The sequence below is a fragment of the Felis catus genome, chromosome A1 (assembly GCF_018350175.1).
Source record: "Felis catus isolate Fca126 chromosome A1, F.catus_Fca126_mat1.0, whole genome shotgun sequence".
NCBI lineage: Eukaryota > Metazoa > Chordata > Mammalia > Carnivora > Felidae > Felis > Felis catus.
Genome location: NC_058368.1, coordinates 124,519,139 through 124,545,133, shown reverse-complemented (window position 1 = coordinate 124,545,133; position 25,995 = coordinate 124,519,139). Strand labels below are relative to the sequence as shown.

The 25,995-nt window shown below is 38.8% G+C and overlaps 1 protein-coding gene across 1 annotated transcript in view; it reads left to right on the top strand.

The window, feature by feature from the left end:
* Positions 1-25,995, top strand: part of ANKRD55 (ankyrin repeat domain 55) — a 284,495-nt gene that overhangs the window by 32,569 nt on the left and 225,931 nt on the right. The window contains exon 5 of the mRNA XM_045060815.1: positions 12,549-12,597. The gene's annotated coding sequence lies outside the window, so the exon portion shown is untranslated. The remainder of the gene's footprint in view (positions 1-12,548; positions 12,598-25,995) is intronic.

The following is a 25,995-nucleotide window of genomic DNA, read 5'->3' as shown; positions in this document are numbered from 1 at the left end:
CTTTTGGAGAAAAGCTTTCAGTTTTTCCCCATTGAGGATGATGTTAGCTGTGGGTTTTTCATATGGGCTTTATTATATTGGGTATGTTTCCCCTAAACCTATCCAGTTGAGGGTTTTTATCATGAATGGGTGTTGTACTTTGTCAAATGCTTTTTCTGTATCTATTGAAATGATCATAGGGTTCTTATCCTTTGTTTTATTGATGTGATGTATCATGTTGATTGATTTGCAAATACTGAACCACACTTGCAACCCAGGAATAAATTCCACTTGATGATGATGAATGATTTTTTTAAATGTATTGTTGGATTTGGTTTGCTAGTGTTTTGTTGAGATTTTAGCATCTATGTTCATCAGAAATATTGGCCTGTAGTTCTCTTTTTTATGGTGTCTTTATCTGGTTTTGGTAACAGGGTAATTCTGGCCTCATAGAATGAGTTTGGAAATTTTTCTTCCTTTTTTGTTTTATGGAATGGCTTGAAAAGAATAGGTACTAACTTTTAAATGTTTGGTGAATTCACCTGTGAAGCCATCTGCTCCTGGACTTTTGTTTTTTGGGATTTCTTTGATTGCTGATTCAATTTCATTGCTGGTTATCAGTCTGTTCAAATTTTGTTTCTTCTTGTTTCAGTTTTGGGAGTTTATATGTTTCTAGGAATTTATCCATTTCTTCCAGGTTGTCCAATTTGTTCACAAATAGTTTTTCATAATATTCTCGTATAATTCTTTGTATTTCTTTGCTGTTAGTTGTTATTTCTCCTTTCTCATTTGTGGTTTTACTTGAGGATACATTCATTTAATTATTCAACTAATATTTACTGAGTGTCCACTATGTGCTAAGAACTGTTTTAGTTTGTTAGAGATATAGAAGTGAGCAAAATATACAATTTTTTTTCTCCTTGAGGTTTGCATTTTAGTGGTGACAGGAGAGAAAGATAATATATACTGTATAATAAGTGAAAGATATAGTATGTCACATAGTGAAAAGTACTATAGAGAAAAGAACAGCAGACATACATGTGGTACGGCCCCAAATGCTAATGTAAGGACTTTGATATTCCTCTGAGCAAATCACTGGAGGGTTGTGCATAGAGATATGATGTGATCTGACTTAAGTTTTAACAAGATCACACTGGCTGTTAGGTTGAGGATAGATTAAAAGAAGAAAGATAAAGCTAAGTCCCCTAATGGCATCTGTGAACAGCTAAGCCAACACTAGTAATCACTTGCTTCCAGAAATCTTATCTGTGGAAAATAACTCATTATTTTTTCACACTACTCCTAGTCACATATTCCATCACTTACAGCCATGCTCATTTCTAACTGATAAAGCTAGTTACCATGATTTGTTGAATATCTACTGTGTGCCGAGTGTTGTGTTAGTCCTGGAGAGACAAATACGAACATACATGTAGTTGTTATTATCAAAAAGCCTTTCCAGGGACTTACGATCCAATTCTGGGGGAACCAACAGGCAAACCATTACACAGCAATATGGCAATTGCTTTAGCAAGGTTTGTGTGGAGAATGGGGTGAGCATAAGGTAGACGGGAGAGCACCTAGTCAAGTGAAGGAGGCAGGGAAGTCTTTATGAAAGCTCAGCAGGTGATTCTCAGGTGAACAATCCAGTGAAGGGCATTCCAGCCAGAGGAACTAACTGCATGTGCAATATAAAACATGGAGTGTTCAGGACCTATAAATAGATGAGTATTCTTAGGAGAGTAGAGTTTGGGAGGTGGGGAGAAGATGGTAAGAAGTAATGGGAGGTTAGGCTGGAGGTGGATGGGAATGGTGATGGGGGATTTTGTATGAGTCAAAGAAGAATATGATTTATCCTTTAGCCTACAGGGAGGCAGTGGAGCCATCACTCTGGCAGTAGGATTAACAAGTACTTGTAAGGGAGTGAGACTGGAGAAAAGACAGGAATCCAGGAAACAGGCAGTACAACCAGAGCCAAGGCAGACCTGGGATGGGGAGGAAGGGATGCAGAGCTGGTAGTTTGTATGGGGTGAGAGACAAGGAGACGATCCAGGATGACCGACACACTGCATATACCTCTGCATGAATAGCCAGATAGTATTTTTGGCATAGAGATCACACCAGAAGACACTGAACAGTCTTTTTTTTTTTTCATGGACTATATTAAGTATGACTGGTTTTGACATAAGCTCCTGGAGATTGTGTCTGCTTAGTTAATGCCAGGCAATTCCACTCAGCTAGCTTTGTGGAAGCTAGAGGGTAGCCCTAATACCTTGTCCAGGCTGTTTGCCTTCTTCCATGTGGCTGTGTGTTCAGTCCACCATTTGAATGTATTTTATATTCTCATCATCACTGCATGATGGGTAATAATACTAACAATGGCCATAGTTTGGAATTAATATATGAAAGACATGTTACATATACTCTTTTAAATTTTGTAATAGCAATGCAAAGAAAATATAATTAACTTGAGGCCTAGAGAGGTCAAATGACTGCCCTAAAGCCACATACCTGGTGAGGCAGAATGTGATTTGTACTCTGGACCACCTGACAAAGACTGCTGTTTCTGCTATGTTGCAAGGTTACCTACCTTATTATAACCCAGTGTCCACTTATGATTCAGGACTCTACATTTTGTCCACAATCGCAGAGAAGAAAAAAGAGTATGACATTTACAAAATACTTTCATATACATTAAAGACAAATTCTTCCAAGCATGTTTTGCCTCATTTCCAGGAAGGGATTTGAGTCTCTCAGGGTTCCAAAATTTCCAAAGGACTAAAAAGCATATAGTGACAAAACAAATTTAAGGACCAAATTACTAACTGATAAACCATAATTTATAATACAAGACAATCCAGTTAATAAAAATCACACAGTTCCTTCACAGAGAATGGATTCAGAAAGGAATGCTTTAATTCCTTAACCACAGAGAAGAATAGAGCATTCTAGAACCTAAATGTGAGCAAGGCATAGGAATGATTATTCCAAAATCTACCCATGAGCACTTAATTCAGTGGTGGTACACCATCACTTGGTAATTAATTTTCTAAGCATCTACTATATTTGGAGTGCTGCTTTTGGTGCTGTGAAGATGAGAAGGATGGAGACACAAGAAGAAACAAAGTCATGGGTCTCATTTCTCTAGGTCTTTCAAGAAAAGTAAAAGATACACTTTTTTTTTCTGAAAGATTAAAGCAACAAAAGGTATCCCAATGACATTACTCAGGACCACAGAGTTCAATAGCTGTACCTAAGGGATCACCTGATCTAAACTTTGAAGTTCACAGATAATGAGATTAATCCCAAAAAAGTTTGTCACTTGCCTGAGGTCACAAAGATACCTGGTGTGAAAACTTCCTCTCCCATGAATCTCTTTTTTGCTGTAACTTTATTCAAAAATTGATTTTCAAGTATATAGCACATTCACCTGAAAGGGGAAAATATTTCCCTTCTATTTAATTCTGGAAAACCATAAAAACAAAGCAAAGAAATGCCAGTCTCTCATTTGGAAGGGGCCTGATCATAGTGGGTTATTACTGTGTGCCAGTAATAACTGCACTGCAGCTTTTAAAATATAATAGCAAAATAAAGGAAACAACCTCAATTTCTATCATTAGAGAACTGAATACATTAGAATCTATCCACACAATGGAATATGATACAACCATTAACAAATGAAGCAGATTTATGTGTAATTGATATAGACATAATTTAAGTGAGAAAATCAAGATGTAGATCAATGTTATATATTCCTTTAACCAGTTTTTTTTACATAGTCTCGAGTCGTGAATTAAGATAAATTTTTTTTTCCAGTAATGGCTATAGTAGGTATTGTCATTTGCATTGCTCCAAAACTATTAAACATTTTTTCGCATTTTTAAAAGTTTATTCATTTTGAGAGAGAGAGAGAGAGTGAGCAGGGGGAGGGGCAGAGAGAGAGGGAGAGAATCCCAAGCAGGCCCTATGCTATCAGCTCAGAACCTGACTTGGAGCTCAATCCCATAAACCACAAGACCATGACTTGAGTTGAAATCAACATTTGGGTGCTTGACTGACTGAGCAACCCAGATGTGCCTTTTTTCACATTTTAATACTTTCCCACAATTTAAATCCGTTTTACATGTAGAATAATAAACGATACTACATTGCCATTTCCCATATTCCAAGTGTGAGGACATGATTTAGTTTCCATAAAAAAGATACATTTACAAAAGACTTTGATTTAGAACTTTTGTTTAAAAAGGCAGGACATGGGGAGTCTGGGTGGTTCAGTTGGTTAAGCATCTGACTCCTGATTTTCGCTCAGGTCATGATCTCATGATCAGGAGATTGAGCCCCACGTTGGGCTTTACACTGGGTGTGGAGTCTGCTTAAGATTCTCTCTCTCCCTTTGCCCATCCCTCTCTCTTTCTCTCAAGAGAAAGAAAGAAAGAAAGAAAGAAAGAAAGAAAGAAAGAAAGGGAAGGAAGGAAGGAAGGAAGGAAGGAAGGAAGGAAGGAAGGAAAGAAAGAAAGAAAGAAAGAAGGAAAGAAGGAAAGAAAGAAAGAAAGAAAGAAAGAAAGAAAGAAAGAAAGAAAGAAAGAAAGAAAGAAAGAAAGAAAGAAAGGAGAAAAAAATAAAAAGGCAGAACATGGAGCATCCATTTGGCCCCTCTCAGCAGAAGCAGTGACTTAGAGGTGTCGTGGCTTTCTGATGTTTGTTTTTGTTTTTGCTTTTGTTTTAATTGTGGCAGAGTCAAAAACTCTTTTGAGGTCAGTTTCTTAGAGCTCAGCCTGGAATCTCTTTCATCAATCCTATTTGTGGTTCTAAGTGCTTCCTATATCCCTAAATAAATTCCTTTCTGACAAAGCTAGCTAAAGTGGATTCTGTTGACTGCAACTAAGCAGTGTTATCGGTATAAATGCTTTCAACTGTACTGTCATAGTATCCTTTACCATTATTTAATGACACCTTGGGCAGGTCTCATAGTTAAAATTAAACTTCCTGTCTAACCTCCCATTCATTTCCTTTTTACCTCTTATATCCAATTGTCTACCACATAAGGCCCACAGGCAGGGAGTGAGACATGAGCCTTCCTTTTTTACAGATACTTTCAGACTCTACCCATGGTTGCTTAAGTGTCTACTTCCCTCATTTTTAAAAAAAATTATTTAAAGAAAATTTTTTTAATGTTTATTTATTTTTGACAGAGAGAGAGAGACAGAGCATGAGTGGGGGAGGGTTGGAGAGAGAGAGGGAGAGACACAGAATCCGAAGCAGGCTCCACGCTCTGAGCTCTGAGCTGTCAGCACAGAGCCTGATGCGGGGCTCAAACTCACAGACTGCGAGATCATGACCTGAACTGAAGTCGGACACTCAACCGACTGAGCCACCCAGGTGCCCCGTACTTCCCTCATTTGTGAGAGAGAAGGGTTGGTAGAAATCCTGCATGAGTGAGGATGAAGGGAAGAGTATGGAGTTGTTGGGTGGTGTCCAGAAACAGCCTCCCAACATGAACACTGCATTCTTGGTAACTCTGATCTCTCATTCTCTTTCCTCCCCCATTGTTGTGTATAGAGTGGGAAGAGTGGAATTAGGATGATGGTTGGGATAGAAGATTCAGTTTCAGCCTCTTGAAAAATCCCGAGAGGTCTCTAGAAATTCTCCTTACAACATACCCTTGGTTCTCAAGTCTGGGTCTTTTTGACCAGATATCCTATCAGGGAAAATTTAACTCATTTTCCTAATAATTTCTGGATCTAATTTTTTATGGGACAAATAGCCAGTTTTGGTTTTTTTTTTTTTTTAATCATAGAAACTGACCACTTAAGTCATTCATTCTCCCAGTTAAGATAGGGGCATATGGTCCAGCCAGTCCGATCCATAAGCTTTGGACTGTGAAGATGGAGTTGATGATCCTAAAAAGTAGAAATAAAGAACAAGAAACATTCTCATTATTGGTGGAAGCAGCTGGGGTGATGAGAGCCAATTTCCAGAGCCAGTAGAGACTTTCAGGCAGCCTGGCATGGTCAGTGGCCTATAGTTGATGTAGTGGCATTCTCAGAGGATTAGTGGGAGGTGTGACATTGGCTGAGGGCCTAGTTACTGCTTTCTCTTGTTTTTGCATGTTGTGACTCTGTGTCTTCAGTCTTCCTTTCAATTTTTATTTTCCCAGTAACCTTTCTAATATAATGCTATACATTTAATGCTATACATTTCCCCCTAAGCCCTGCCTTAGCTACATTTATAAATTCTGATATATTGTTTTTTCATTTTCTTTAAATTCCAGATACTTTCCATTTGTCCTTATGACTTCCTTTTTCACTCATGGGTTATTTAGTACATATTGTTCAATTGTCAAATATTTGAGGATCTTAAAGATATTTTTCTGTTATTGATTTCTTCTTTAATACTATTATGGACAGAGAGCATCTTGGATGATTTAAATCTTTTAACTTTTTTGAGATACTGCTCTTGTTGGGCCAAGTGTTCTATAAATGTCAATTAGGTCAAGTTGGTTGATAGTGTTGTTTAGGTCATCTACATCCTCACCAATTCTCTCTCTATTTACTCTATTGGTTACTGAGAGAAAAATGCTTAAGACTTTAACTATAATTGTGGATGTGCCTTTTTCTCCTTTCAGTTTTGTTAATTTTTGCTTCATGTAGTTTGAAGTTGTCTTGTTAAATACATATACATTTAGGATTGTTACATCTTTTTTATGAACCAACCTCTTTATCAAAATGGAATGTCCATTCATCACTGGTAATAATTCTTTGTTCTTAAGTCTACTTTGATATTAATATAGGTACTTTGGCTTTCTTTTTATTAGTGCTTCTCTCCCTTCACTTTTAATTTATCTCTTTAAATTTAAAGTGGGTTTCATATAGGTAACATATAGTTGAACCTTCCTTTGTTCTTTTAACGCAATCTGTTGTTTAATTGGTGTGTTTAAATCATTCACATACAATGTGATTATTGATATGATTGAATTAAAATCCACATTTTTAATGCCTGCTTTTCGATTTATGATTACTCTTTATCATAACTTTGAATTTTTTAAACTATAGGCCTTTATTACCTATTTAGATAGATAGATAGATAGATAGATAGATAGATAGATAGAGATAGGTAGATGGATAATAGAATATTAGTGCCCCAACCCCCCACTCATATTTTGAAGCTCAACTCCACAAAGTTATGGTATTTGGAGGTGAAGCCTTTGAGAGGTAATTAGGTTAGATGAGTCATGGGAGTGGGGCCTCCCTGGTGGAATTAGTATCCTTGTAAGAAGAGGAAGAGAGTCCGGAACTCAATCTCTTTCCATTATGTAAGGACACGGTCAGAAGATGAAAATCTGCAAGCCAGGAAGAGTGCTCTCAATAGGAATTGAATCTATCAGCACCTTAATTTTAGACTTTCCAGCCCCCAGAACTGTGAGAAATAAATATCTGTTTTTAAACCACTCAGTATAGTATTTTGTTATGGCAGTCCAAGCTAAATACATTAGATAGATTTTATTGCTGCTTTAAAGAAGTAACTGTTACCCTTATGCCCCCAATTTTCACTTCTCAGAACCTATGCTAGACAAAACATTAGCACAGTTACCCAGAAATTCATCATAACACTGTTCAAGGGCATTCATCATAGCATTCTTTGTAATAGTGAAAAATTTTTAAATAATCCACATTTCCATCTTTTAGAAATAATCAAATAAACTACTATATATCAATTCTGCAGAAGATTATGCTTCCATTAAAAAGAATGAAATCAATAAATTGGTACTGATAAGAAAAATACATTCAACTTAAGTAATAAAAACTAATTGGAGTACACTATACAGAGTATGGCACAGTTTAAACAAACAGAAACTCTTACCAAACAAAATGTATCCTTTCTTATATTTGAACATACATGTGAATGTATATGGTTGGAAAAATTCTAAAAGGATACAGAGTGGATGGGTGATAAGGATACACAATTGGGGAACAAGGTGGGATTGGGTGAGTAGGCACAGAGAAGTTTTTCTTTATCTGTATTTTAATACAGAATCTATTATGTAATTAAAAATTAATTCATTGTGATGAATGGTAACTAGGATCGTAGGAAAGAAAGATACACATCAATCAGGGATTTTTTTTTTCCCTTTAAAACTGATGTTTTATTCATTTCAATAAAATGGGGTAAGAGATTTGGGAGTGGGGAAGCAAAAGTTGTCTGCTGCCTTTTGTGATACAACAGCAACAACAAAAAGCACAGTGAGTGTCCAGGGAGTGCATGTGCCTGGGGTGTGTCCCAGTACGTTTAGTTATGCTCATTCATGCTGAGACATTACTTTTGCCCATAAAAGGAGGAATTACAACATCAAACCTGGATTATTCTCATTTCCAAACAGTCCCAAAATGTCAACACATGGCTGTCAATCTTTTGTTCTGTTCCTCTCTCACAAACACTCCCTGGAACCCATGCCAATGGTTGAAAACAGATGCAGGCAGGAACTGTTTTGACAACACTGGAAATGCCTGTGATTAGGAGGCAGGAGAGAGTAAAAGTAACTATTAATATGCTCCTAAAAGAACAGGGAGTGCACCTTTAGAAGAGATTGTTGCATGGGTCCCTACTTGTATATATTCTCATACCTAAACAAGGGCACATGTTCTTACCCAGGTTTCTCCTAAGGAACCTCTAGCTAAGTATTCCCTGCAGCATTTTCATCATGGTAAGGCAGATGTATGGAAAGTTCTTGAAGGATGGCAGAAAGGTTGGAGGATAGCAAAAGAAGGGAAAAAGTTTCCCTTCCACCATAAAGTAACCTTCACCCAGTAAAGTGGATTTGGGTATCTTTTTAAAGCCAACCGACAAGGGCTCTCTGAATTTAGCAGCAAGCCATGGGATGCAGCACTTGACAATACAATTACTAGTTCTTAATTTATAAGACAGAAAACCTTTGTTTAGTTTAGCTCATTGCACATAAAGTAAGGTTGCCCTTAAGTAACTTTAATTATGGGCTCTTCTCTTTACCAAGTGGTTGTGTTTTTCCTGTAAATATCCTCAGTTGTGTGTAGTTTGAACTCTAAATGGCTCCACCTCTGTGAAAAATGAACCAGGAAAAAAACAACCCCACTGACCAGCACAGGGAAGCTGTCTGTGTCTCTAAGAGCTATATGTAGAAACAAAAGTTTCCCTGATAATTTGTATTCACAAGCTTCCACTTCATGAGTTTGCGGTTAACTGTATATCTGTATGGTCTTAGAAACTCTTGATGAGAAATTATGTTAAAGATTGGTCTTGGGTCTGTGGTACACCAGGGTTACCTTATAGAAGTACAGGCATACTTTGGAGATATTGTGGGATTTGTTCCAAACCACCACAATAAAGCGAATGTCATAATAAAGTAAGTCAAATGAATTTTTTTTGTTTCCCAGTGCATATGTATGTTATATTTACACTAGACTATTTTTAATTAAGTGTGCAATAGCATTATGTCTTTAAAAAACAACGTACATATCTGGGGGTGCCTGGGTGGCTCAGTCAGTTAAGCGTCTGACAGTGTAGAGCCTGCTCAGGGCTCTTTCTCTCTCTCTCTCTCTCTCTCTCTCTCTCTCTCAGTCTCTCTATATCTCTGCCCGTCTCTCGCTTGCATGCTCTCTTTCTCTCTAAATAAACTAAAAGAATGTACATATATTTTTTAAAAGATTTTATGTTTATTTTTGAGGGAGAGAGACAGAGGGTGACCAAGGGAGGGAAGAGGGAAAAGGAGACACAGAATCCAGAGTAGGTGCTAGGCTCTGAGCTATAAGAACAGAGCCTGATGTGGGGCTTGAACCCACAATCCACAAGATCATGTCCTGAGCCAGTTGGATGCTTAACTGACTGAGCCACCCAGGCTCTCTAAAAAATGTACATATCTTAATTTAAAAATGCTTTATTGCCAGGATGCCTGGGTGACTCAGTCAGTTAAGCATCTGACTCTTTATTTCAGCTCATATTCTATGATCTCATGGTTCATGGGACTGAACCCCACGTTGAGCTCTGCACTGACAGTGTGGAGCCTACTTAGGATTCTCTCTCTCTGTCTCTCTGCCCCTCCCCTGCCAAGATAAAAAATAAACATTAAAAAATAGTTTAAAAATTGCTTTATTGCTAAAAAATGCTAATCATCACCTGAGCTTTTAGAGAGTCATAATCTTTTTTTTTTAATTTTTTTTAACGTTTATTTATTTTTCAGACAGAGAGAGAGCATGAACAGGGGAGGGTCAGAGAGAGAGGGAGACACAGAATCTGAAACAGGCTCCAGGCTCTGAGCAGTCAGCACAGAGCCCGACGCAGGGCTCGAACTCCCGGACCGTGAGATCATGACCTGAGCCGAAGTCGGCCACCTAACCGACTGGGCCACCCAGGCGCCCCAGAGAGTCATAATCTTTTTGCTGGTGGAAGGTCTTTGCTGATGGGAGGACTGATCAGGGAGATGGCTGCTGAAGTTGGAGGTAGCTGTGGCAATTTCTTAAAATAAGACAACAGTGAATTTTGCTGCATCAATGGATTCTTGTTTTCACAAATGATTTCTCTGTAGCATGTGATGCTGTTTGTTAGCATTGTACCCACAGTAGAACTTATTGCAAAATTGGAGTCAGTCCTCTAAAATGCTGCCACTGCTCCATCAACTGAGTTGATGTAATATTCTAAATCCTTTGTTGTCATTTCAACAATCTTCAAGGCATCTTCACCACGAGTAGATTCCAGTTCAGGAAACCACTTTCTTGCATTTATCCATAAGAAACAACTTTTCCATTCAAGTTTTATCATGAGATTGCAGCAATTGGGTCACATCTTGAGATTCTGCTTCCAATTCTAGTTCTCTTGGTATTTCTTAGCATGTCTGCAATTACTTCTTCCACTGAAGTTCTGAACCCCTCAGAGTCATCCATGATGGCTGGAATCAACCTCTTCCCACAAATCGAAAATGTTCCTTAATGGCATCTGGAATGGTGAATCCTTTCCAGAGGTGTTTAATTTACACTGCCCAGATCCATCAGAAGAATCACTATTTATGGCAGCTATAGCCTATGAAATGTATTTCTTTAATAAGAAGACTTGAAAGTAGAAATTATCCCTTGATCTGAGAGTTACAGAATAATTGTTATGTGAGCAGGCATGGAAACAATATTCGTCTCCATCAGGGCTCTCAGGTAACCAGGTGCATTGAGCAATAATATTTTGAAAGGGATCTTTTGCCTAAATGTCCATCAACTGATGAATGGATAAAGAAATTCTGGTTTATATACACAATGGAGTACTACGTGGCAATGAGAAAGAATGAAATATGGCCCTTTGTAGCAACATGGATGGAACTGGAGAGTGTGATGCTAAGTGAAATAAGCCATACAGAGAAAGACAGATACCATATGTTTTCACTCTTATGTGGATCCTGAGAAACTTAGCAGAAACCCATGGGGGAGGGGAAGGAAAAAAAAAAAGGAGGTTAGAGTGGGAGAGAGCCAAAGCATAAGAGACTCTTAAAAACTGAGAACAAACTGAGGGTTGATGGGGGGGGGGAGGGAGGAGAGGGAGGGTGATGGGTATTGAGGAGGGCACCTTCTGGGATGAGCACTGGGTGTTGTATGGAAACCAATTTGACAATAAACTTCATATATTAAAAAGAAAAGGGGGGGGATCTTTTTTTTCTGAGCAGCAGGTCTCCACAGTGGGCCTAAAATATTCAGTCGACCATGTTGTAAAGAGATATGTTATCATCCAGGCTTTGTAGTTCCACTTATAGAGCACAGACAGAGTAGTCTTTGCATAATTCTTAAGGGCATTAAGATTTTCAGAATGATAGATGAGCATTGGTTTTAACTTAAAGTCACCAGCTGCATTATCCCTTAAGAAAAAAGAGTCAGCCTGTGCTTTCAAGCCTTGAAGCCAGGCATTGTCCTCTCTTCTGTAGGCATGAAAGCTCTAGATGGTATCTTCTTCTAATAGAAGGCTGTTTCATCTACATTGGAAATATGTTGTTCAGTGTAGCCGCTTTCATGATTTATCTTAGATCTTCCAGAGAACTTGCTGCAGCTTCTACATGAGCGCTTGCTGCTTCGCCTTGCATGTTTATGTTGTGGAGATGGCTTCTTTATTTAAACCTCATGAACCAACTTCTACTAGGTTCAACTTTTTCTTCTGTAGCTTACTCATCTCTCTTAACCTTCATAGAATTGTGAAGAGTTGAGGCCTTGCTCTGGGTTAGGCTTTGGTTTAAGGGAATGTTGTGGCTGGTTTGATTTTCTATCCAGACCACTACAACTTTATTCATGTCAGCAATAGGGCTGTGTTGCTTTCTTCTCATTCATGTATCTACTGGGATAGTGCGTTTAATTTTCTTCGTGAACTCTTAGCATTCACACTTTGGTTAACTGGAGCAAGAGGCCTAGCTTTCAGCCTCTCTTGGCTTTCATCATGCCTTCCTCACTGAGCATAATCATTTCTAGCTTTTGACTTAAAGTGAGAGACATATAACTCTTCATCTGACTTGAAGACTTAGAGGCCATTGTAGGGTTGTTAATTGGCCTAATTTCAGTATTGTTGTGTTACAGGAAACAGGGAGTTTCTGAGAAGAGGGAGAGAGAGATGCGGGAATGGCTGGTAAGTGGAGCAGTCAGAACATACTTAACATTTATTTATTAAGTTTGCCAACTTATATGGTCATAGTTTGTGGCACTGCACAAACAATTAGAATAGTAACATCAAAGGTCAGTGATCAAAGACACCATAGCAAATGTAATACTAATGAAAAAGTTTGAAATATGAGAATTACCCAAATGTGATACAGATACACAAAGTAAGCAAATGCTCTTGAAAAAATGGTGCCAATAGACTTTTTCAATGCAAGGTAGCCATAAGCCTTCCATTTATAAAAAACAAACAAACAAAAAAAAACCAACACACAATTACCTGTAAAAGGTACTAAAATGAAGCCCAATAAAACAAAGTATGCCTGCAAAGTCCTGCTGAAGATGAGCTCACACTCTAAAATTACAAATTGTCAGGCAACAGTCCTCCAAGAGATAGAATTAGGCACAAAACATGCAACAGGATTAGAACCTAGGAACTAAAATAACTTAGTAATTTAATTAACAACTTATTAACATGAATCATTTTGTGATTAAGGACATACAAAGAAAAAAAACCCCAGCTATAAGAAAAGAAATGACACTTAAAATAAGAAAGAGTGAGCATGATGGAGAAGATAAAACTAGATCCCTGCCTCACTCTGTATACAAGATAAATTCCAGATATATTAGGATTTAAGTGTGAAAAGCAAACTTTAAAACTTTTGGAAGAAAACATAGAATATTATGACATTGGAATAGGAGAAGTTTTCTTGTACAGGACACATAAATCAGAAACCATAGAGGAAAGTTGGATAAATTTGAGCTTTATTAAAATGAAAAACTTCTTTGGGAAAAAGGATATCATAAAGAAGAAACAAATAGTCTGAGGAAGATATTTGCACCCTATATAAAAAGGAATCCCATAACTTAATAAGAAAATGATAGTCAATCCAGTTGAAAAAGATATTAACGGTTCACATAAGAGGCAATATAAATGGTTGATAAATGTATGAAAAGATGCTCCAGTTCACAAGTAATGAGGAAGTTGCAAATAACAACAAAAGTTGGCAAGGATGTGAGGAAACAGGAACACTTATGCATGTAGGGGCATATGTTGGAACCACCCTTGTGGAGAGAAATTTGGCTGGATCTAATAAAAATGAAGATGTACATCCCATCTCTCTCACCTGTCCACAGAAGGCAGGTAGTTGGTGAATACCAAGGGACCAACTGACTTAATCTGAGAAATAAAAAAAAAAAAGATATTTTCATTGATACAAGTGGAGACGATTGCATTTCGAATAACTTTTAAGAACCTGCTATGCCTGCCAACAAGCAAAGAAAGGCAACTAGTTAAAATTATGTATTTCAAAATAAATGGGCACAAGAAGAACTTCTTGGGAAGTGAAGGCACTGCTAATATAGCCATATGAATTTAACAACTGAAGACGAAAAAATTTAGAAGCATAAGGAGAGGAGCCAAATAGCTTATGAGCTTGCTATGGAAAGGCAAAATTAGCCAGCTCCAAAACTGTCTTACTCAGCAATACAATTTATTCAAAGTGCAATATTGAAGTCAGATTCTGCAGTGCAAACTAATCATATGGTTCTTGGGCTTTTAGCTATAAGATGAAACTTTAAAATGCTTAAATACACTTGCACAGATTGAATTTCCTGATTTAAAAAACTTCTGTTTCTGTTGTAGTTTTTAAAATAATTGACTCCTAAGCATCTTATTTTTCTTGAATTGGCCCTTGTGCAAAAAGTTTGTTCATTGCTGCCCTAAGTGTAGCTGTGTGTAATAGAAACAAAGGTTTAAAAGGAGGAGATTCACCTAACTGAGCAATGTCGGAGACAGTGGGAGATATTTTTAAAAGCACTGGCCTTTTTCCCATTGGAAAGCATTTACCCAGTACTATCGTGCAGGCTGCCACTGATTTGTCTCTTTATAAGACCAATCATTATAGGCACATAGAAAATAAAAACTTGAAAAAAAGCTCAACATCACTCACCATCAGGGAAATACAAATCAAAACCACCATGAGATACCACCTCACACCTGTCAGAATGGCTCACGTGAACAACTCAGGAAACACCGGATGTTGGCGAGGATGCGGAGAAAGAGGATCTCTTTTGCAATGTTGGTGGGAATGCAAGCTGGTGCAGCCACTCTGGAAAACAGTATGGAGGCTCCTCAAAAAGTTAAAAATAGAACTATCCCATGACCCAGCAATTGCACTACTAGGTATTTATCCAAAGGATATAGGTGTGCTGTTTTGAAGGGACACACGCACCCCAATGTTTTTAGTAGCACTATCAACAATAGCCAAAGTATGGAAATACCCCAAATGTCCATCTATGGATGAATAGATAAAGAAGATGTGGTACATATATACAATGGAGTATTACTCAGCAATCAAAAAGAATGAAATCTTGCCATTTGCAACTACATGGATGGAATGGAGGGTACTATGCTAAGGGAAATTAGTCAAAGACAATTATCATATGACTTCACTCATATGAGGACTTTAAGACACAAAACAGATGAACACAAGGGAAGGGAAGCAAAAAGAATATAAAAACAGGGAGGGGGACGAAACGTAAGAGACTCTTAAGTACGGAGAAGAAACAGAGGGTTACTGGAGGGGTTGTGGGAGAGGGGATGGATTAAATGGGTAAGGGCATCAAAGAATCTACCCCTGAAATCATTGTTGCACAATATGCTAACTTAGATCCAAATTAAAAAAAAAATAATTAATTAACTAATTAAAAAAAAAATTTGCTCCTGTAATTTTGAGAAATGACCAAAGGGAAACTATTTGTTCTGCCACTCCCAAACCTGTGCATTTATATACCTTTGAATGAATGTATGTTTGGTCGTGTGACTAACTAGAGATCCTTCAGTAGGTTTCACACTCAAGGAACAAACACAGTTCCAAGGGTAAGAGCAAATACCTTCTCTACCCCAGACATTGATGACTGGGCCTTAAGGCCTTATTTGATCAGGTAAGCAGGTTTAAAGGGTTAAATAAGGAAATAATGAGTGAGGTGGGAGAGGTTGCCAAGATTTATGACTTAATTCATCTACCTGCACTGCTCCTTTGCAATGGAGTAGGGGGAGCAGTGTCATTTTTCACTCAGCCTGGTGACTGTTGAAAATGATTGCCCTATTCTAGTCTAAGCTAAGTGGGTTGAAGTCTTAAAGTGACGGCAAGATGACAACTGCCCTTTCAGACTTGGGTTTTCAGTGTTTCCTTGGTTTTCAGAGAGGACAAGGGGGGATAATTAGGAAAAGGAAGTCTTATTGTAATAATGTCAGGCTTAGGGAGAGGGAGGTAGATGTTTGTGGACCTTCAAAAAAGAAAGTACTTATTAAGTCAAGCTCTTCAGGCTGATAGAAAACAGAGGCACATTTTCAGGACACTGAAGGAGCCCCAGTCCTCCAGAAGGCACCGTTGATGATCGCTTCATCAGGGGTGGCTACTTTGGACGCTGGATTTGCACAGGTGGGCCTTAGCATAAAAGGGCACCTGGTGGGCATTCTAAGGGAGGAGAGTACTGTGTCCTCTTAAGCCTCCACCATCTGGTAATACTTTACAAATCCTTCATACCTTATCCACTCCTGCTGCCTCAGAGTGCCTTTCCGTCAGAAATACCACTTATTCTGAGTCCTGTGAACACACTCGCAGTGGATATTGACTGCTCCTTCACCCTAGTAGCTCTAGGATTTGCATCCAGGTCATTGTATCAGAGCGTGTAAGAACTGCATTGTTTGGTCAGAAGAGGAATTTTGCAAATAAGGAAGTAAGACCCAGATTGGTGAAGTGACTTGCTAAACTAGTCACTGGAAGAACCAGCTCCTAGACTAACTGTAGTCTTGTTCTGGGTGCCTTATCCTTCAATGTCTAGGGATAGAGGGTGTCCTGGATCTGGGAGAAATCTTTCAGGAAAAGGGCATTTTCCTGTCTTCCCTGTCAGGTCTTCATATCCTCCACTGTCCCCACCCCCTTGCACTGCCCCAAGCCACTTCCAACTCATTGGAGAGTACTAGTCACTTTAAACCCCACACAGCAAGAGACCTGGAAAATCCCTGGGCCATGAAGAAGTCCTGGAACAAAACCAAGTATCTGCAGACCTAGCACAGCAGGTGGTGAAGTTACATCTCTATGCAATTTAATTACAAAATTCTCTTTGTGACTGAAGCGTAGGGAGAGGTTATTTTTTTTTTAAAGACCCAGTTTCCCCCTCTTGCTTGGTAACCCCCAGGCATTTCAGCTCATGAACACAACGGACCTCTAAGTGTAGGGCAGGAAAATGCTCTTGTACTTCTCAAACATTTCCACTGGCGAGTCTGGGAATTTTTAGAAAGGCAGCCTAGCACTGGGTTTGAGTAGAATTGCTTAGAGTTCTGGTTCTCATCATGTTTTTCTCAGTGTTTGTTTATAAAATTTGCAGATTTTATGTGCTTTCAGCTTTTGAAAAATGCATTAATAGCCTTTAGAGTCTTTTGGTAGCGTTTTTTGTGTTCCTTTAAGAGGCATATCTCCAAAAGATAGGGTTTCACTAATTAAAGCCAGAGAGCAGACTAGAGGGAGTGGCCGCAGGGCTCCATGCAAGGGGTGAGGAATTGGTTCTTTATTCCTAGGACCCTCCATCTCCCCTCCCTCTGCTGTCCAGATGAGGAAGCATATGTGTGAGATTATGTACCTATTTGCATGATAAAGAGGTACACATTGCATGTGGGAAGGAATGAAATCATCAGTAGATACCGTTAGTCATTTTAAGTAAAAAGCTAATACCTCTGTGTCCAATAACTGAGATATTGTGGTTAGAAGAAAGATACAATTTTTACAGGTAATTGAATTAGAAACATTTTTATAGGTTGCACTTGCTCAAGCTACTTTATTTCCCACTGCTTCCTAGTATTGGCCCTGGGGTTCTTTCCAGCAGAACCCTTCACTGTCCATCACTGCAATGTGCTTGTTCCTCTCTCTGCCTTCCTTCCAGAGGCCCTTTTCCTCTGGTCCAGCCAAGCCCTGCCTTGGTTCCAGCCCACTTCCCAGCTCATTTCCCCCACTGGATGCCCTCTTAGGTAAGTCTGTCCATGTGTATGGTCTGAATCCCTCATTACAGTAAACAGCTACTGGCTGCTGTTTTATTCATCTGATGTCTTTTCCCCTCTTTGCCTCATGGTGCACCTCCTTCTCCTTTGGGAGAACTGTGTATCACTCACTCTGTATGGTTTCTCTGGTGTACATTCTAAGAATCCTTCTTTCTAACACTTGTTACACTTTTTCAGGGGCTTCTCAATAGAGTGGAAGCTATTCAAGAAGGGAGACTGCCTGTAGGGCTTAATCACTGGGCCCTCCCTGCCTACCTTGCTGCCTAGCTCACAGGAGGGGCCTAAGGAATGCTTAGAGAAGGAAATGAATAATCAGGAGCCAGAGCATCTTGATCCGCAGAAGAAGGAAAATGTCTTATTCAGATAAGGGAAAACTTCACTTTTGCTTAGACAAGTCAGTGCTCTTCTCATCCATACATGTCAGAATTTTTCTTCTCTATGTATGCTTCAGTTTCACTACAATGGTTAGGTCAGAATGAGGCCTTCAGGGCTGAAGCCCATTGTAGACCGATCAGACTTTCTAGGAGGAAGTCAAAGTACAGTCACTGGACAGAGATTCTTTGGGCAACAGGGAAATGTAAGGACATAAGGGTTGCTGACAAGGGGAGAAAGTGTAGGTAGGGGGAGGAAGTGTACCTAGGGGGGCAATCTTGTAGTGCTCTGCAAGCGTAGTCTTGAGACATTTGGAAATGTCTGCTCTGAACCTTCAAGTTCAATGAAACCACTCTCTGGCCTCCTTCTCAGTTGGGGCATTTTTTGTTTACATTTTTGCATAATTATACATTTCCAGGTTAGAGGCTGGAATACCAGGGGCTTCACCCCATTGTTTCACTGGGGGGTATTTGGAAGAGCTGTGAATAGCAGAATAGACTCTCTCTCTCTCTCTCTCTCTCTCTCTCTCTCTCTCTCTCTCTCTCTCTCCTAACCCTCTTCTACTTGATTTCTACACTAGAGTGACCAATTGGATCTTTATCTGAAAACTTCTATACCTTTTGGGATGAAGTCTTAATTTAGCATAAACCAAAGAAAAGCCAAGCCAAAAAAAGGAATAGTCAGAAAAATTACAGATCACATGCCCTTTTAGGGATTACTGACCCTGAGCTAAAATGTGAATCACCTCAGTATCCTCCAGACTCCTTATGGGTCCCTATTTCTTCTCCTTCCACTTCTACCCACCTTTCTTCAGGTCCTCAGAACTTTCATGATGGCTCTAATTTTTCTTTTAAGTGATGCAAAAAAAATAATATATTGCCTTCCAGGGATACTCAGAGTTTAGCAAATGACAAATCCATAAGCCAAAGGAATGAATCTCAAGGTATTGGATTTAGGTGTTGGGGGTTGGGGGGGATGGGATTTGGGGTAAAAAAACTTTTCTAGAGCTTCTGAAGTTATGCCATTTAGGTGCCTGCCAGTCAGCCTATTCTTAAGGCAACGCTTCCTTATGGGATATTGTTATATGTGATTTTTATTATTTCTAGCTTCTCATACATCTTTCCCAACCCTAGCACACTAAACTCAGAAGTGTGGTCAGAACAATCCTATTTCAACAAGAAAATTCAATATTCCCTGGAAGTTTCAGGCCTTTCCTTTAAATTTTACTGCACAGGACTTTTTTAGATAAGAGACTATTTGTTTTTCATGTTCAAGTTCCCAGTACATAGTACGAAGCCTGGCACATAGTAGATGATTAGTAAAATGAATGTAAGTGACTCTAACCACATTGGTATAACTAGCCTTTGTTCACTTTAGAACAGATACTGTATTTGCTGGGAATCTGGATAAGCAAACAGACTGGTGTTGATTCTTTACTAGTTTGTTTTCTCTTGAAAGCTTACATAAAAGTTGCTTAAAATAGAGGGGTTTATTTTCTCTCTACCCAACAAGAAGCCCAGAAATAGGGCCTATTCTGGAGCCTGATGAGGATATCAAGGAACCAGACCTTTCCATTTTTCCGAGGCTCATTCCTCATTTGGTCAGAGTTGTCTTCCTCTCTTATGTTCACAATATGGCCGCCACAGTTCCAAGCACTACCTTCTCAGCAGCTGCATTTGGTCAGGGTCCCTCTTAATCTTTTTCTGTAATTAGGGAGGAAGTCTTCCCCAGAAACCTCAGTACACTTCCTCTATACCTGAATGCTCCAAAGTAGATCACATGGTTCCTTTACATCAGTCACAATATAGGGGAATGGAATCACCTTCAGGGGCTTCCACATTCTCAGTCCTTCTGACCCAGGGGAGCAGTTGCTTTTCTCTGACCTCCTTGGCTCCACTTCCTGAGCCCAGTGGACAGAGGGGGAATGCTTGTCTGGTAAACAACCAAGAGTGTCAGCCCAGACTCCACCATATCAATATTCCTCTCAGGCTTTTTTTCTGCAGATATAAATCCAAGTTGGCTCCTTCTCAAGGCAGATATCGAAGGAGGAGACTTTAAGAGTCACAAGACTGTTTTATTATTTTTAATTAATAGAAGTTTTTAGAAGTTACAGGAAGAGTTGAACCATCCTGCCACAAAGCAATTTTAAAGGAAATTATCTTAAAATGTTTTCATAAGGTTAAATATCCTACCCAAATTTACTTCTCCTCTTAAGAGAGGAACATCACAAACTTTACCATGAACTATACTTAATCCATTTGCATGGGAATACTTGAAATTTTGACTGATATCAGATCTTTAATATTAGAGCTTATAGTTTTTTACAGTATAATTTTTTTAACCCATTCTAAATTCAATCATCCTTGAGGTCAAAGGTAGATGCTGGAATCCTGGTTTACTTTGTTTTCCTATTTTCTTGTCATTTATGTGGCACACAGAGTCACTTATCAAATCCCACATTTTCCAGGTTAATCCAGTCAAATCCACCTTTAGGACAATGCTTCACTGTACCTATGCAGTCAGGTGTGTGTGTGTGTGTGTGTGTGTGTGTGTGTGTGTGTGTGTACACTCTATCTACTCTTAAAAATATAGAACTGGTTTCTAGATTCTAAGACAACAGACTTAGAATGGAATGGAGATCTCAGAGAGAAAGAGATTTCAGACCCTGTATCGGGGAACTTGGCCTAAGAAAATGGTGCTAATCCAGATCAATAGTTTAGTGATGATGTGAGGAAATCTGGGTCACTACATAAAAAACAAAACAAAACAACAGGATCAATACTTTATACCTATATAAAAGAAGACTTTAGCTGGATCAAAGATCTAAATATGAAGGTAAAACCACACAGATAGTAGAATAAACCATAAAAGAATATTTTTGTGGCTCAAAATGAAGAAGGGGATTCTAAAAAGATGAAAGTCTTTGACCATAATGGTCAGAGAGGATGGCAAATTGGAAGAAGGATTATCATCATCAACTAAATATTTACAATGACTTAATTGGCAATTGGTTTATATGGATAGTATACAAAGATTCTTGCAAATCAGTAAGAAAAAAACAAAAAAAATCATTGCAAAAAATGGGCAAGGTAAAAAAGGAAAGTCATGTAAGAAGAAATCCAAATGGCTAGTACATATGTGAAGACATGATAAAATGAATAATAATTGGGGAAATGCATTAAAATGCACTTAAAATGCATTAAAGCAGCCATAATATACTACTTTATTCCTATAAAATCGTAAGTTAGAAATTTGATAATGTGAAGTGTAGGGGAAAATACACGATGACACAAACTTTTCTGTATTGCTGGTGGGAATACAGCCCAGTTCAGACATTCCGGAGAAAAATGTGGCAGTGCCTAGTCAACTAATGTGTATGTATCTTACTTTTTGTTTTTTCAAATGTTTATTTATTTTTGAGAGAGAGATAGAGAGCACAGGCAGGGGAGGGTCAGAGAGAGAGGGAGAGAGAGAAAATCCCAAGCAGGCTCTACACTATCAGCACAGAACCCAGTGTGGGGCTTTAACTCATGAACTGTGAGATCATGATCTGAACCAAAGGCAGATGCTTGACCAACTGAGCCACCCAGGTGCTCCATCTTATGTTTTTCAGTAACACCATTCTTGAGAAATTCTCACGCAGGTCCTTAAGAGTATAGATACACATGTGTATCATTGCAGTTGCTGGGCCAGTGGAGAATTGAGTAGCAAATTAAGAGCCCATAACCAAGGCAGTTGATTATCGAAGGGTGGTGAATTTTGGAATACAATATGTAGTTAGAAGCAAAAAATTAGATACACAAAGAAATCTTAAAAACATGATGGGTGCAAAAAATAAGGAAAAGAACCGAGTTTTTCTAAGCACAATATAATTTAAGTAGAGTGAAAACACAGACATGCAAAAAATACTGGACAATTTATAAGGAAACACACAATTCCAAAGATAGGTATCAAACCCATTCAGGGTATAGCTTAATGTGGGAATGGGGAAGGGGGCAGTTATTAAGGACTACCCAGAAAGCAACAAGAAATGAAGCAAGAGCAGGACGTGGCGTGAGTAATGAGGATAATATGTCATGATTCAGCCAGCCCTCAGTATCTGAGGTCCAATACAAATAAGTAAAATAAAAAGACACAGTAAAAATAACCAGGGAAAGATCTCAAATGCTCAGTTTAATTTTAAGTACTGCAGAAAAGGCATATGTTTGATGGTTTAACACTCCCTCTCCTTCCTGGTTGTTTGCTTCTTAGTAGTAATTTGAAAAAAACATTCTAATATGGGAGACGGCACTTTCTGGCTCTCTTCTAGTGTGGTTTATTCCTTGCTTCTATGGTAAAAGTGCCCTTATTATAGCTGAACATATGGTTATCTGAAATAAAGATGACTTCAAATACCCCCTTGCAGTTAGGGGGCCATGAGACTAAGTTGTGGTCGGTGAGATGTTAGGAGAACATTATCTCTCATCAACTATACACGAGGATTTTTTAAATCTCCACATCCCATTTGCTAACATCCAGCATTACCTATCTGTCTGGCTTTCAAGTCCTAGGATGTACAGAACCTGACAGACCAGTTCTTTACTTTCAATCAGTAGTAAACCTTTGTCAGCCTCATACAGAACACATCCACACTTCACAACATCAAAAGTACCATAAACAGAGCAAAACCAATAGGAATGTATTCTTAGTGTGGGTTCCCTCTACAGAGACAGGGCAGGGGGAGAAAAGAGCTGCAACAGACTTGTCCTAAGTGGCCACTGTGGAGGACAAGGTCGAAAGGCACCAAAGTTGTAATTCCAGTTTGTATGCTAATTCCCGCTAGTCCCTAAGCAGGTCAGTTCATTCCATCAGTAAAGTGGACAGACTAATAATGGCCTCTCCTTGGAGCAATAAGAAGTAAAGTCTGTGAAACACTTTGAAAGAATCACTGTTGTTACAGTTCACAGAGAGGGAAACACTCAGAAACAGAGGCCTTGGGCTTAGCAGGGACAGAAAAGGTCAGCATGTCCCAGCCTGTGCACTGATCTAATTAATCACTGGGCAACCCTCCCACCGGCCAAATTCAGATGTCTGTCTCTCTGTATAATGTCTAGAATGTACAGATGAATATGAAAGAGTCAAAGTTTCTACTGAGAGATTAAAATGCCACTTTGAGTCTGTGCGTCTGTGTGCATGTGTGTGTACGTGCACATGTGCATATACGAATGCTGTTGTAGATTTGTAATATAGGTCAGTATGCATCTCTTTTAGAAAATCTTCTGGATTTTCGCCTACACTTGAAATGCACTCAGGGCAGCAGGCAGCATTGTGTTTGGCCACAATAATAATAAACACTAATAAAACATAACCATTTCAACTCTATGTATAACCCCCTGCCAGAGGCATCAGTGCCTTCAAGCTTATGTAAGAGTCCAGTGCTTTGTGGAAAATGTACATTCCTGTTTTTCTTATTATACTATTCCATAGCCTTGCCTTATTATTTTGTCTGGTCCAGAAACAATGAATTATTGGATACTTTTTCACTTCCACTTTTTAAAAAAAGTTGTAACTGTTAAATTCTGGGTTTCCTACAATTCTAGTGTCTGTTCTTTGCAGGATAGACCTCGAGGGTTTTCTTCTCCAGGTGGAAAGCATATCTCCCTTTTACCTGTGCACATGGAGAGACTTGCCAAAGCTGTTCTCTAGACAGAAAGAATTTAAGTCATGTGCAATCTATTCCAAGGAGCATATTCTGTAACTTGATAGAATGACTTTTCTTTATTCCACAGAAAATCTGAACCCAATGATATTCTGGGTTTATTCAAAGCATTTGCAAAAGGGAGACATTTATTATGGTTGCTGTAGTTATGCACTATCGAGCAAAGTGCTTTAGCATTCATAGGCTGGTGGGTGTAATCCTGTCAGCTTCCAGAGGAAACTAAGGATAAAAATACCAATAATATGAAAGTGAATTGTAACATTAGTCCCCCAAGTAAGGTTAAATTTGCAAAGTATGCAAATGAGGATGGTTATCTCCTGGTTATGGCAGGAGTTACTGAATCTTAGTGGAAGAGACATAATTTTGTGAAAAACTAAATGTTCTAAATATGATTTTTTATATATTTTAAAAATACTTTTCTTATTGACAGAGCATCAAAACCAATTCATTCATTCAGCAAACATTTTTTAGAAAAGTACTTTTTGCCAAATGGGGAACTTCAGCATAGAAATACAAACTTTATGAAAAGATTAAGTAGAAATTATAGATCTGTAAACTGCTATATCAGAAATAAAGAATTCATTCAATGTGTTTAACTACAAGACTGGACACAAAAGAAGGAATCAATGAATTTGAAGACAGATCAACAGAATGATCCAAACTGAACCACAAAGAGAAAAAAGAATGAAAAAAAACCCACCACTAAATAGAATGTTCTAGGTATCTGAGACACTACCAAATGGTGTCAAAGAAGGATAGGAAAGAGAGATACGGGGCAGCAGAAACACTTTAGGTATAATGGCTAAAAATTGTCCAGAAAGACATTGACCCACAAATTAGTCTCTCAAAACCCTCTGGGAGATTTCTACTACCCCTGGAATAAAACCCAAGTTCATAGAGCAAACCTCTATGTGTATGACCTGGCTCTTTCCTACTCTCCCAACCTAATTTTTCTGCAGATTTTTTTCACCTAGGTTACTTCGGCTGATTTTCTAGTTCTTATTCCAAAATGTTTTTTCCTGGCTGGGACCTCTGGATATTCAGATTTTAGTTCAAACATCAAATTCTCCAGAAAGATATTGTCTCTAAATTATACAACCCCATCTTCCATTCCCCCCCCCCCCGCCTATTGCTCCCTATTTAATTCTTTTATGGTTATTCTATAGCATTTATAATTATTTGGATTTGTTTTAATTTTTTCTGACTCCACTATTTTATTTCTTACACTAGAAGGTAAGCATTCTGAAAGTATGAAGTATGTATTTCTCATACAACAACATAATCTCATTGTTTGGGGCACATAGAAGTTCAACATATATATACACATTATAGGGGCACCTGGGTGGCTCAGTCGGTTAAGCGTCCGACTTCGGCTCGGGTCATGATCTTGTGGTTTGTGGGTTCCAGCCCCGCATCAGGCTCTGTGCTGACAGCTCAGAGCCGGGAGCCTGTTTCAGATTCTGTGTCTCCTTCTCTCTCTGCCCCTCCCCCACTCGCACTCTGTCTCCCTCTGTCTCAAAAATAAACATTAAAAATTTTCGGGGCGCCTGGGTGGCTCAGTCGGTTAAGCGGCCGACTTCGGCTCAGGTCACGATCTCGCGGTCCGTGAGTTCGAGCCCCGTGTCGGGCTCTGGGCTGATGGCTCAGAGCCTGGAGCCTGCTTCCGATTCTGTGTCTCCCTCTCTCTCTGCCCCTCCCCTGTTCATGCTCTGTCTCTCTCTGTCTCAAAAATAAATAAAAAAAAGTTAAAAAAAATTTTTTTTAATTTAAAAATATATATGTACACATTATATATAAAATTGTGTGTGTGTGTGTGTGTGTGTGTGTGTGTGTGTGTGTGTGTAAAGCAACACAGAAGATTTCAGGAATTACAGGGCTCTGCTAAGATTCTGAGTAGCTCAGCTTACATTCACTGATGCAACTCACTCTTCCAGCTCATCTTCACTTCCTCCTTCTGCTTCTCACGTTAGTAGGGTAAAAGAGCACATATTTTCACAATATTTTTACCAAAGAAGACACATAAGTTTGCTTCATCCACACAGATGCCAATGAAAATCAAACAGAAAAGGGAATAGGAAACTGACGCTATGTGGTTAATTTATTTTAGACTTGCTGCCTAACTGATGACTAACTCAGGCTTCTGGTAGATTTGGAGCTGACTTTTCCAGAATTGACTTTTTCAGTCTTTCCTTATTGGCCACTTTCTCTACTCAGAACTGAGCTTTCACAAAAAAAAA